Source organism: Rhinolophus sinicus, linkage group LG09 (genome assembly GCF_036562045.2).
Source record: "Rhinolophus sinicus isolate RSC01 linkage group LG09, ASM3656204v1, whole genome shotgun sequence".
Taxonomy (NCBI): Eukaryota; Metazoa; Chordata; class Mammalia; order Chiroptera; family Rhinolophidae; genus Rhinolophus; species Rhinolophus sinicus.
The window spans coordinates 98522733-98537454 of record NC_133758.1 but is presented as its reverse complement, the minus strand read 5'-3'; the positions used below and the strand labels follow the sequence as shown (position 1 = coordinate 98537454).

General features: G+C 39.6%; 1 pseudogene; it reads right to left on the bottom strand.

Annotated features, from left to right (window-relative positions):
- Window positions 1-607: 607 nt before the first annotated feature.
- Window positions 608-1137, bottom strand: LOC109444870 (RNA-binding protein 3; annotated as a pseudogene).
- Window positions 1138-14722: the final 13585 nt, after the last annotated feature.

Sequence of the window (14722 nt, the reverse complement as noted above, 5' to 3'; positions counted from 1 at the left end):
TTTTCAGGTTTCATCTTTTTAACAAGCTCCATGAAGGACGTCCTAAATGCTATGAGACACAACAGAATATTTTTTTCTTCCAGTGTTAAAAAAAATAAATGACATTCACAAATATTTTTAAGAAACTTCTTTATAATCAGTGTAGTAATCTTCAGTAAAAAACACCTCTAAGTAACCATGGCAGTTTCTTGTAGTTACATTTGGAAATTGCTTCCTAACCATCGTGTATGGGTTTTGAAATGCCCCTAGATATACATTATTACTGAAAAAAAAAAAAAAAAGCCTGTCTGGCCATTTTTTTTTGCCAGAGCCCATCCTGAGAGCCCAAATTAAAAAAATAGGCAAAGGAAAACAATACCCAAACTCTATAAATGTTCCAGAATTTGTCTTTAAATGGGAGAAAAAAAGTTTCTTTTTAAAGACATGGATCTTTCTAAAAGGACTTTTAAGAAGCTACCTTCGGGAGTTCAATCCAGAAACAGAAGTTGATGTACTAAAACAGATGATGCAATGCAGCTCCAAAAACGTTTATAAATACAGCCATTTGGAAGGACAGGATCAGAAGTTTTATTCCTTGTGTATCTACAATAGGTGTGCATGCCTCATCTCAGTTGTTGGAAGTGTCTCTGTAATTTCCTCCTGAGTAGCAGTCATCCCCGCCCTGCTTGCCACCACCACCTCTGGACCTTGCAAATCTGTATCCATATGCTCCAGCTCGGCTGTCATACTGGCCACTCCCATAGCCCTGGTCCCCACCACCTCTGGAGCAGCTGCAACCACTCCCACGGGCCCCAAAGGCACCCGCTCTGGTCCCCGGGGCGATTTGCCAGACTGGTCCACACAGAGCTGGCCACCGCCCAGACTCTCCATTCATGGCTCTCATGGCGTCTGAGGCATGTTCTGGATTGGTGAAGGTGGTGAAGCCAAAACCCCAGATCGCTGGGACTCCTGCTCCTTGACAACAAACAGAAATAGGCCTGAAGCTGACTTGACCTTCGGAGCCTGCTCCTCGGTGTTAAAGTTGAGTCCTCTAACGAAGAGCTTCCCTTCTTCAGAGGACACAGCAGTGAATGAGTCCTGGAGATTAAGAAGTAAAAATGCCAAAGGTGCTGCTACCAGCACGATGCTAAACTTCATTGTGTTTCTTTTTTTCATCTTCACCAGACTTCAGAATGTCTGGATTGAAAAGCCTATTTCACTTGCTTCTTAAGGGTTAAAGTCCCGTCTTCTAAGAGGGAAGACTAATTTATTGAGATAATATTGATTTGTGTTTGTTCTGACTCTATTCTACCCTCTTCCCCCTTCAAGCAGGTTTTGAGTTCCTTTTTCTGGAAATGGAAACGGGAGCCATTTTTGGGGGTGGGGGGAGGTTATTTTCAAGGGGGAGAAAACAGAAGCTACTTGGATCAACGGCATCTCTGTACTCCAGCCTAAACTCATCAGTGACAATCCTGTTTGTCCTGGAGGGCAAAAAGAGAGAGAAAGGTGTCCCTCCAGTTACAGAAAGAGAGAAAGAAAGACGTCCTCCAGACTGGGAAAAGGGGGGAGGTGTATAGGCTGCAGAAATAGTGTAAGCTCCGCACCAGGTGGTGTCAGCATCCCGGAAAAGGAGGCAGGTTCTCAAGGAAATGGCTGTGTGTGCACTTCAGGAAGGTCGACCCAGGCATTAAACAGGGGCTTCCACCTTCTGCAAAGCTTCCTGTGTCCCACAAAACAGGCACTAGAGAGCCACCAGAATTCAAGGACTGCATTGGTTTCGATATGGGTGGTGGCTTGATGGCCCAGAGGCTCGTCATGTCCTACACACCATATAAGCAGCTGGATTTTTGTACAACCTAAAGAGAAATGGAGATCAAGCCCCAATGCTGCTTTTCTAGGTAGGGTATTGAGTCAGATTTAAGTTTATTTAGATAATATGAAGCAAGAGATTTGTCTTGCAAACCCTCTAATTTGTAGACTAATAGTCCTCTGGCTATGTATACCTTAACACAGTACTTGGCACAGACTAGGAGCTTCATGAATTTTTTTCGAATAGATGTGAAATTGCAGGTGGAAATCTTTGGTAACAATGCTAATTGAGATTTACACAATAAAGGTAGACACTTGCCCCAACAGAGATTAGACACTATCTGGAAATCTACTGCTTCGATGATTAATAGTGATTTTGCCACAAGGCAAGTGTGTGTTACAGAATATGTAGAAAAGGGTAAACAAAATAGTGCCAGTTCAGTGTGGCAATCTCTGTGTCACTTGCTAGCTGAAATGATGAGTTATGCCCTTGTTTAATTTGTCAGCATTTCAATTAGAACATCATCGGTGACCCTTCCCCCTGACACAGGCTATTTTGTTCTTGCAACAAACTTGGCCATTGGCCACATTTCCTGTTATTGATGAGGCGAATTTATGTATTGCAGATATAAATGATTTAATTGCATATATAAATGATTTAATTGCAGATTAGATAAATATGATGTAGACATTCCCAATCACATAATTATTCAAAAGATGATAATAATTTTGTCCCATTTGTCAAATAATGTTACTGCATTTTAATTTACATTTTCAGAAGATTTAATTAACCAAGTTCTAGGAATTTAGACAGAAACAAGCCATCTTAAATCCTTCCTAGAACAAGGCAGGATATAAATAAATAAACAAACAGACAAGAGCAGATTGTCCCTTTTACTAATATGATTTCTTTCCTCTAAAGATTTCTTTTTTTTCCTCCCAAAGAAGAATGTGGTGTACTTGAGGTGACTCATCAAAATTAATAATTAGAAAAAACATACAGCAACTGTATCCTGATTGGGGACCCACATTTTAAGATCCACTTCTTTTGAAGCTGTTCTTTGACATTAACTCAGCTTAGGGCTACTTTAAGAAAAATTCCAGTCCTGGGAGTCCTTAAACTGGGTGGGGAAAGAATTCCATCTTTATTTGTCCTATAATGAAATTTAGCCTATTCTTCAATTTGTAAGTCTAGGCAACAAATCACAGTAGTATTTGCAGTACCTATGATGTCACTGATCAAAATCTCCTTAGATCGTGTTGAAAAATATCTTAGCATAAAGGCATGATCTTCTGTATTGCAATTATGTATTTTGAATATTGATTTGCTTTGTAGTCCTATGTATTTGACTTTTTGCATTTAAAAACATTCTGAGAAGGGTCCCATAGGTGGCACCAAACTGTCAAAAGGGTCCATGGCAGAGAAAAAATTAAGAACCTTGGCTGCATACAAGGTTTCAGGAAGGAGTCCTGGGTTCAAAGCCTCATCTGTGAGTGGCAGAGACCATCTTGTATGCCTGTGTATACCCACACTTACAGTAAGTGCTTAATAAATACTTACTAAATATTGCATGTATACATGTTATACTTATTATAAAAATATTATATATATCAGCATATGATATAACACATATTACAGACTTTATAGTCCTCTCTTAAATCAGAAAATTATTAAGCTGATGTGAACATGTGCTCATCTTTATGCTTAATAATGTTTTGGTCCGGTAATGAATTCTTTAAATTCCATTTTTAAAACACGAATACATGCACTGATTGTTTTCATATTTTCAGCAAATCATTTGGCTTATATAACACACACATAAGGGAGTGAGAAGGAAGTAAATGACTTAAAAGTTTTGACGTGATTTTCTGCCAGGCCAACTGCAATTTAAATCTGTGCCACAGCTTTTGCAGATCAAACCCAAGCATTTGTTCATTTCCGTAAAGGAGAGAATGGGTGAATTTTAATGGAAACAAATAGAGAAAGGTTATTTAGAAAGGGTCTCTTTTATTCATGGAGACACAGTCTTGCTGGGAAACATTATCTTTCCCACCTGAAACAAAAAGCCCAAGTGAAAGAGTAGATATAGGGAAATGTCCCCGTGGGTTGAGGTGTCCCCTTGCCTAGGGAAGCCATCGATATCAGCAGGACTAGCCCCACGCTGCTGTCCAGGATGGAGAGCCTAACGGCTTGCGTTACATTACCACACACTTGGTGGCTTACAGCCATACAAATTTCCTCTTTTATAGTTCTGTATGTCTGAAGTCTGGCACAGTTCTCACCGGGCTGAAATCAAACATTGACAGGACTGTGTTCCTTCTGGAGGCTTTGGGTAGCGTTCATATTTTGGTCTTTTTTTCAGCTTCCAGAGGCCAGCAGCATTCCTTGGTTCTAGCCCCCTTCCTCCATCTTCAAGGCTAACAAAGGTGAGTCAAGTCCTTTTCCTATTCCAGCACTCTGACGTTGTCTGCCTCCGTCTCCCACTTAAAGGGTCTACCCAGATAACCCAGGATGATCTCCCCAATCTCAAGGCTCTTAACCGAACCACATCTGCAAAGTCCCTCTGTCATATAAGGTAACATATTCATAGGTCCTGTGAATCAGGACATGGCCATCTTTGGGTGAGAAGGTCACCATGCTGCTGCCACAGCACTCACAGGCATGAGCCCTAATCTTGGGCAGATAGATGGCTGTGGAGAAAAGTGGCGACCGCCAGAAATGAATTCAAATTTGGGGCAATGAGTAGCTCAATTTACCATAGTCTGGTGTTTAGCTAGCAATGGGTTCAAAACATGAGTACAGAGAAGGGGACAGGAAGTTTACAAAAAGGCCTAGAGCAGTGCTGACCTTTCTGCTACGGAGTACAGAGCATTAAAGGGAGCAAAGGCACAGAGGAAGAGAGAAGTACAAATAGAAAGATGACAACAGAGAAGACTCACTGTCACAGGGTCAACCATAGATAACAGAGAAGTCTTGTACAATACAATTTGGAACTTCAGTCTGAGAGCCCAGCACAGCTCTCACACTTCAAGAGGCATTATTATCATTCAAAGGAGTCACTTATCCCCATGACACACATACAGAATCCAAACAGAGAACTATGCAAAAGAGACCAGGCATTATTTCTACACAGACTGATTAAATATAATCTTATTACCTCAATTTGAAAGGAAAACTTAAATAGATTGTCAAACGGCCACTAAAAATTTTGTTCATTTTGAGCGAATTCTCCTTTTTTTAACCTTGTTTTCATTAGCAACTGAGTAATGTTTCCTTGAAGTAATAAAAGTATTTCAAAAACAGATCAGCCAGGAAAATGCTACTGAGGATAGATTTAATTTGCAGGAGTAGTTGATCCTTTTAAAATTCTAAGTTTATTTCTGATCATAGCAGTCTGACTGCTGATAACAACGAAATGCATTTTAATAGTACAGCTTTCAAAACAATGAGTTCTTGTGATAGTTTTAAACTTTACAGTGGCATGTCCTTAAACAAAGCCCCAAATGACAATTTAACAATTTTCTCCCAAACATAGGAGTTTTGCAATAAACAGGACATTTCCAGTTTCTAAAAAACCCTGTCTTTACACCCCAAATAACAAAAGTCTCATTACGGTTTTTCATTTTGGGATATAATTATGATGTAGCTTCACTTCTGTTTTAATAACATATCTTACCATATATACCACTTAAACTCCTAATGAATTTGTTATTTAAGTAAGTAAGCAAATACATTTGGGTCAGGGCCATCCTTTCTGAGTCTCAAGAGAGAAAATAATACATATAAACTAAAATGCACATAATTACAGTATTGTAGAATGGTTTGTAACTGTCTCCGATACAGGGCCCTTTAAAAACTAAAAAAACTAAAAAGGATGTCCTTTCCAAGTAGTATGTTTAAATAGAACACATTTTGTATTGATGACTTGCATTGTCTGTGCCTTTGATCACCATTTAAGAGAACCTGGCTTCAGGCCAGCTATAGAACACCTAAAGACAAACCTTTAAAGACTCAAGTGATGTTTTGTCAAGAAAATCAAACACCTAGCCAAAGGGCATCGTAAATAAATTTGATCTCTCTCTTCAGGGGGTGCCCCTGAACAGGCCATTAGAAAGCCTCTCTTTAATTCAACCCATTCTGAGAGGAAACTAATTAAACCAGCTCCCAGATAAAGCTGATGAGGCTGGAAGAAGAGCTTGGAGCGCTGAGGCAAGGCAGCAACCCTGTGCTGTATCAGCCCTCCATTGGGGAGAAGTCTGTGGGAAAGTTTTCATGCTCTGACATAAAATGACTCAATAGGGAAACTGAGCCAAGCCAATGAGAATTTATGCCATCGTTTCTATCAGAAGATAAGAAGGTGTGTGCTCAGAAAAGGGTGCCACTCCTTTCCTGTACTGTATCCATTTTACTTGGAGAGCTAACATTTTAGGGCCAGTTTGGTGCAGTGCTATGCCCCTCAAATGATCTGCAGAGCAGATCAGTTTTTGTCTCGGCTTTTATTGTCCAGTGTCATGAACTAATACTTCTGCAAAATACTAAAATATGAAACAACATATTTTAGCAAAAGACATGCAACTTATATGCCTCAATTTTTTATTGTCATATTCCACAGGTATAAAATTACTGTCAAGTGATGAAAATGTCTAAATGCTGACTCCTAATTCCTGGGTTTATCTCTTTGCAGATGAGCAAGGGCCTACAGACCACATTTGGTGGGTAACTTGTGCGATGGATACACTTTAGTTTCAGACACTTACACTTAGATACAATTTGTCACTTATTATCTGTGTAACTTAAGGAACTTGTTTAACGACATGCTAGGATAAAATGGAATCAGCACACATTTCCTAATCTTATGGATATGCACAAGACCCACTTTGTAAATGCTAAAATACCACGATATCTCCAAATTCCTTTATTTTTTGCTGCCACCTGAAATTGTTATCAGAAGACAGACCCTCTCTAGTTTTCCCCGTTTCTGTTAAGATAGAATTTTAGTTCATCACAGATGCTAATGAGGTCAAGGCTTGCTAACAACGTATGCCAGGAAAGGTCAAAAGCTAGGAATAATGGTTTCCAGCTGGCAGATTGGAAAGAGTCTAACCACAACAGCAATAGCTAAAATGAGCAACTCGAGTTCCCAGATGATGTCTCAGATGATGTCAGGCTGACCTGAGCGGAGGGTGATGAGTAGTGGAAAATTTAATAAATATTTGTAGAATGAATGTTGGGAAGAGGAACTTTCTGTAATGACAACAGATTTGTCCATTGGGTGGAAATACAGGTGATGTGATTTCTTATGCAATACCATTATTATTTTATTATCTCAAGCATACTATCTTTAGGTGTACTATCAAACACACTGACCTAGCAGTTTTCAAAGTATTTTTAGCCATGAAACCTATCTTCCAATGCAATTTTAAATGGAAGCCCACTGTATAAAGCAGATGAAATCACTGTTGTGCTGGGTGAAGTATGAGGAAGTGAAGAATTAGAGCTCGGTCTGTTTTGCCTTCCCAACTCAAAATGCCTAGAGCACAACAGAGCACAGTTTGAAAACCTTTGCACTAAAATTCCACGGAAAGTCCAAATGAATGGTCAAATTGCTGAAAATAGCCAAGTGTCATTCTCATTTATAATTGGCAGCTATTCCCTTAGCTTTCAGATCTCCATTGAGACATCTCGAAGATGTTGGCATTCCTTGATCCTGCCTCCCTGCAATGGGCTGCCAGTGTGCCCTCAGTCTGTAAATTTTACCCCAATATCTACTCTGCTACAAACTAGCACACGTTTGTATTCAAAGGCCCATAAGACAACCAACTCAAGGGCTCTTGTGTATTATTACATCCTGAAGGCTACAGTGGACAAAGAAAGGTTAGACAGGTGCTACGTCTTTGGTCTCTTTTCTGTCTTAGTCTTCAGCCTTATCTATTCAGAGCATCCAGTGTACCATTCCTCTTACCAACGATTGTACTTGTGAGTGTGAAGGGAATAAACACAACATTAACATAATTGGACTTGTATCTATTTCTTTGGGGGATATATTCGCCATTCAATTCTACGTCTACAGGTCTTCAGAGTATACACTACCACTTCGGGTTCAGTTATGAGTCAAGTCAAGGTTTATAGAAACCTCAGACATTGGAGGATTTGATTGGATTTTTCTTTTCCTTTCTGAACTTATGACTTTTAGTATATAACCATAATAACTCTTGCAACACAGTTACCTCACTAATTCAATGTTAGTGAAATCAAAACACAATAGTTACACGAATACTCCAGAAACATACAGATGACAGCTTCCTTGCGTACCTTCAGGATGAATTCTCACTTCAAACAAACAACCTCGACGAAGTCCCTGCAAAACTCACACCAGCCACATCCTACCCCTTTACAAGACAGCAGAATCTGACTCAATCTTATACTCATGTTTTTAACCTTGACCACTTACCACGGCACGCTTTAAAAGTCCATAGCAAACAAGACTCATTTTGTTTCTTAAGACATCATCCTTAATAATTTCTGCACTTGCTGACACATAAATAGTATTACTGTCAGTCTTACAAATAATTCTCTTGTAGAGAATTTATTTACATTGGGCTGGATCTATAGAAATCAAATACCTAATAAAATATTAGGGGGGAAAAAGAAACAGATGCTTCGGAAATATATTTCTTTTCCTTCTAGTCAGAATTTGGGAAGACTAGCAAAGAAAAATCCTATCTAAACTCGGAGGTTTTTTTCTTTCCCCCCTAATACTACTATATATCAAAACCCTTAATGTTTTCCACGGAACATGAAAACGCTATGCAATTCCATAAATCTTATCTTGATAATTAACTCATTACTTCAAAAGAACGTTTGATCACAAATTTTAAATGTGACTAAATACAAATTATGAAAGACTGGGATTTCTAGAATTATTCTTCGAATAAACCTGCTAATAAATATGCATTACTTATAGAAGATGGGAGAAAAAATGTGATACTAAACCACAGAAGAACACCCCTATTGTTGAGCAAGGCCAAAGACTGTTGTGCTGCCTGTAGGTGCTGAATGGAAGAAGCTAATGAGAAAAAGAGTGATTGTGACAAGCAATTATGTCACCTATGTGAACAGCTTAATTTTCTAAATTAGCCACTTTGATAATTATGACATCTCATTTGTCTTTTAATTCCACAAGTCCTGAAGTTTACCTTTGATTTTTTTCCAATCAGATAAGAGGCTTGGATAAGCCAAGGGTCTATTATGTGTCTGAAAAATTCAGATTTCAGGCTGATTGACCTTGCTGTTTGCTTGAGCTGGAGCAAATGGCTCTTTCCACAAGAGCTCTCCAAGCCTTGCTTTCCTCGTTTCTGTTTGCAATAGTGATGGAAAAATGGTGGTGTGTGTTGGGGTGCAGGGGCGGGGCAGATTGCAAAGCAAATTAATAGTGTCAATAGGACTGAAGAGAAAACTGTTCAGCCTACTTCAGAGGAAAAGCAAACTGTTTCTCAAGTACATTAAAAATCTCTTTAGCAGCATCTGCTTTGCATGCATGCCCCCAAATTACCAAGCTAATTACAAATTATTCTGATGTACCCATTGAAGCATTTTCAAGATCTTCAGAAGACGGTGTATTCTTGTTTTTATTGCATTGACTTGGGAGGGTTACAGAACAGTTGGGTACATTAGAAAGACAGATGACTTGAAAGAGGAATCCCTCTGGCCACTGCCAGTTGGATTTCTGAAGCTGAGTTACGTATGAAGCAGAGTCCTGAAATAATCAATTTGCAGGAATTTTAGTCATCAACTGGGCCCTGCAACCTCTCTGACTTAACTGTGTGTGTACTTGGCGAAAGGATGCCAAGAAGTACCAAACCAGATGAAAGAGTAATTGATTTACTTCATGACAGGGATACGTTCATAAGTCCCTTCTGAGATAAGGGCCTAAGATGAGTGTTCCCATCAAAATGTGATGCCGGCAACACTTGGAGAACTCGGGAAATTGTCTTAGCTCCTCACATTAAGGCAGGGCCATGGATAGTTTGTGCTAAGGTAGGACAGTGGCTTAAGAAGACAGCCCTCGGCAATCAAGAGATGGCTTAACCATTGACACACACATACAATCATAAACACACACACACGCACACACACACACACACACGCCTCTATTTTCCACGATGGCCTGGCCAGACACCATCAATGAGTGGATGACACTTCTCCTACTTTCCACATAGTCTGAAGGCTTTATGTTATCTTTCCTCTTTCATTTCTATTCAGGGCTGCCCTTCTGCTTTATTTTAACCTGATCTCACCCAGAAAAAGAAAGTTTTTGTGCGTATATCTGGGCCTCCCTTATCTTAATGTAAGTATTAATTGATTAAACCAGTGGTTCCCAAACCTGAGTGATCAGATACACCATCCACCCCTGCCCCCCCACACACAAAGATACCCACATTTAGTAGCCTTAAGTGGGGAGTCATGGCATCCCAGCCGTGGTCTGGAATGCTTCTGAGTCTTTGGGACTGTGGCTAGATATCTTAGGCTTATGCAGAATTCTGCACTTGTGAGCACTCAGAATATAAGAAGTGTCCTGGGGTTAAATCCCCAGCAACATGTGGCAGACTGGGAGTTGTTACCACCATTGAGATCAGAATGAGGTATGTGGTAGAAAAACAGGCAGGTAACATGAGTCTGAATAGGAATTTTTAAAAATCCATGCTCTCCCTTTTTAATATATTAAAAGTATCTCTAAAGCCTCCTTATGAATGTATCTTCAAACTTATCATTAGCTTTTTTATCATTTCATTTTTAATGGAGTGGGTTCTCAATAGTTTTATTAAGATATAATTTACATATAGTAAAATTCGCATTTCTAGTGAATAGTTCTGCAAGATTTGGCAAATGCATGCAATTATATAAATACCAGAGATAATCAAGACGTAGAACAGTTCCATCACTCCAAAAAAGTTCCCCCATGCCCCTTTGTAGTCAATCCCTTCTCTTACCCCGAGCCCCTGACAATCAAAAATGGATTTGTTTTTGCCCCTGAAGCTTTGCTTTTTCTATAACGCCATATAAATGGAATCTCACAGTTTACATAGCCTTTTTGACGTGGCACCATGCATTTGAAATTCATTCATGTAGTTGTGTGTATCAGTAGTTCATTCCTTTCTATTGATGAGTATTATTCTGCTGTATCACTGAATCACAGACTGAAGGACATTTGGGTTGTTTGCAGTTTGGGGGGATTACAAATAAAGCCACTATAAGCACTCATGTGTTTGAATTAGGATTCCTCAGAAAGAATCAGTTTCCAGATTCCAGGGTTAGTGCTAAACAATCTCACAGGGGCTCGTCCCACAGAATGAGTGATCCCTGCCCCTGACCTCAACCTTCCTGGACACAGCGTCCTCCAGATCTCCAGGAGAGACTTCCTTTAGTTTTTGCACAAAATCTTTTAAAGTTCACAATAGAGAGTGTCTGATATCTTTTGTTTTTCTCTACATACTGATTAATAAAGAAATACAAGCAAGCCTGTAACATTTACTCATTGCCTTAGCTACATTTTTAGAAGAAAGCTGTTCCTTACACATTGAGGATTCCCACAGCTTGAGCTTCTTTCCTCCTTTTTACATTTGGTGTAGTGTGAAATATGCTCTTGACCTGAGATGGCCCCAGAGAGAGACGTTAGTTCCTACTTTGGTTTAGTATATTTTCAATTTCCAGGTAAAATGAAAATTTCACTGTTTCTGAAAATCACATAAATGACAGCTAAGAGAGAGAAAATGTCTCCAAAGAGTGCTCATGGATAAATGGAGAGATTTTGAAGTCACAGAATACATCGAGCCTTTTTAGAGGTGACCCTGGCTTTAAGAAAAGGCAGTGTGAGAAAATCCCAATTAATAAAACATGTATATCAGGTTCTGGAGAATTACCTCCATAATCATCATTTCTTTCAGAAAGCATTCACCACATGTTTCCATTTGGAAAGATAACTCTCTAGTTCTTCCAGTGCATTTAAAATGTCCCCTGTTCAGCAGCATATCTACTGCATCAAACAAGATAAGGCATGATTTTATTTTTGATGCCAGTTTTATGTTATTGGAAGGCAATGACTACCCATCCTCGTTGTTTGGGAGTGGGGGCTAGGAGAGAGAAGTAGAAAATAGTGATGTCTGTTAATTTTTTCATGAGATCATTTTTCCCTTGACATGCAATTTGATGCTCAACAATTTTTCTGGAAGTCAAAAGGAGTACTACGTTCCCTAATTTCACAGCTATAAATAGCCCCTCACAAAGAGTAATTGTATAAAAGAGATGACATTTCTTTATGAAAGAATTTCCACTGGAAAGATAAAAGGAGGTCAGAGCTCTTATGTGAGACATGATTTTCAAGCATTCATGAAAACAGAAATCATCAGCAGTGGGAAAATTCTTCACGATAGACAGTCCCACACATAAGATATTGGAGCCAAAGCCGTTTTCAGAGACGCCAACTGTAGTTTGAATGGAACCCAGCCAAGAAGGGGCTGTTGGGCATTTAGCTCAAGTGCCAGTGAAAGGGAAGAGCGTGCACGCACACACACACACACACACACACACACACACACACTCCAGCTTGTAGAGGTATTTGCCAGAAACATTTTCGAGCTCCTGCCATCTGGGTCCTGCAGCCATCGATCAGGTTCTGTGGTGACTCCAGCTGCTCAGTCCTGCTCTCAGAGGTGGAATGATGTGGGGAAAACGCAAGAGAAAAAATTAGGAGAGCACCTACAACAGCTGGAAGGACCAGCCAGATCAAATTGAGATAACACAAAACCTCAATTCCTTTGTAATGACTTTGATGCTATGAAAACTTGAAGGTGTCTGTTGGGCTTGAAAGTGACACACACACATTTATTGTTTTTATTATTTATAAATCACCGGAGATGTGTAGGACATTGAAAAAGACCCAGGATCCTGTCCCCCCGGGTTCATGGGCTTGCAATAACAACAACAACAACAACAACAACAACAAAATGTGTGGACAATATATCATTAAAAAATCATTTGTGGTTATGACACTGAGTCACTATGTATTACTATGTGCCAGGCAACAAATGAGATCTTTACACAAACTTTCTATTTTAAACCTTCGACACCCCAGGAGGAAAGTATTCTCAGGCCTTGTGTAACAAATAAGTGAACCGATTTTAGAGGGGTTAAGTGACTTGCTCAGTACCCCAAAAATTGTCTGAGACAGAGGTGGGATTTGAATCCTGGTTGTGTCGTATTTTAAAGCCTATGCTCTTAATCTCTGCTGTACTGCTTTCCGTTTGACTGAGTCAGTCCTCCATAGCCTAAAAAAGTCCCTGTAATGTGCCAATATTCTGAATTTATAAGGGGTTGACAGAACCATAGAGCACAGACAGTGGTTCTTCTGGCATTCTCCATGCAAATGAGTCTCTTCCACCAATTCCACAGGAGATGGTGTTATTATACGGCCTTCTAGAGGGGGCACGGAAGTCAGATGGCTTCTCTGGACAACAATGATTGCGTTGCCACATCATCCCATATCCGCAGAGCCACGCATTGGGCCCTTGGGCAACTCAGTTCTCATGGAGAGAGTGAAGCATGGCTGTTCACTTCTTCTTTACGCCTCATGAGGGTGAGTGTTAGGACTGGAATGAAAGCTGCAAGTGAAGATTACTTTCTGACAGCAAATGCTGTTCTCTCTTTGCTTCAAGTATCTGTGCCCTTCCTGGTGAGTTCTTCCTGCTAAACGCTCAGTTATTACACATGACAAAATGAGGGGTAGGGAGGAAGAAGAAAAAACTATGTAGGGTCAGATTCCCATTCACCTCATCATACTTGGTTCATTCCTTCCATGCTCAGAACTCCCTTCGTTATCAGGTAGAAAGGGAACCTGGGGGAAGAGAGGAAGGAGAACTGGGCCTGAAGTGATTTATAACCAAAGTCAACTAGATCATTTTACACCAAAATGGTACTTTTCTCCCCAAATCACCATTTACACCGGAAGTATTTCTTATGGAGTAATATTCCTGTGGTTATGAAAGTATTATGTGCTGTTGAATTTGCTTAATCTGTGATCATTTTTGCCTCTCTGAAGATTTGAGGCAAGGGTATTATGCCATTACAGTGTTAAAACGCATCAGTGACTTGGTCATTTGAAATGCTTTAATAAAAATGAATTCTGTTAGCTGATTCTGGTTATCCAGCATCAGACTTCATAGACTTTTAAGACACTTTCCAGTTGTCAGAGATTTTTCTGCGAGACGTTTAAATATTTAGATTCCATTCTTTCTGGGTGTTCCAAAGATAGGAAACAGATATCTTAATAGCAGAAATATTAATAGCATTACTCTGTGGACCGTCTTTCCTAACGGCCTCCGAAAATCAAATCATGTTCCTTGATTATGTATCAAACCTTTTTTCTTGAAGTAGTGGGGAGACACCCAGGATTCATTTCTGTTAAGGTTAGGTGCTTCTTAAAGAAATACATTTTTATGGCCAATTAGAGAGGGCAGAATGTGGCTCCTTGGGTTCACTCCAGGACTTCTTCACGAGTAGTAACTATCAATAAGAGATATTCTATGTGACATTAAAGTCTGCATTTAAATATGTGTGTTTATCATGCATTCCTTCATCTGTTCAGCAAAACTCCTTATTTGCATACGTGCACATACATGCCACACACACAGACACTAATTTTCATGGTCAAGTATTAGGAATCCTGCAGGTGGAAAAAATAATTTTAATATATTAAGCAACTTATGCTTTCTGTTACAAGTATTGCCTTTTCACCCTGGGGTTTTTCTCCCATTTTACCTAGACTATGAAGAATACATTTCCTTGGGTGGGGGTGGGGGTGGCAGGTGTCTTACCCCTTAAAGTAGATGAAAGGTATTTGACGCTCCAAAAAGAGGACTCAAGCATGAGTTGGAGGAA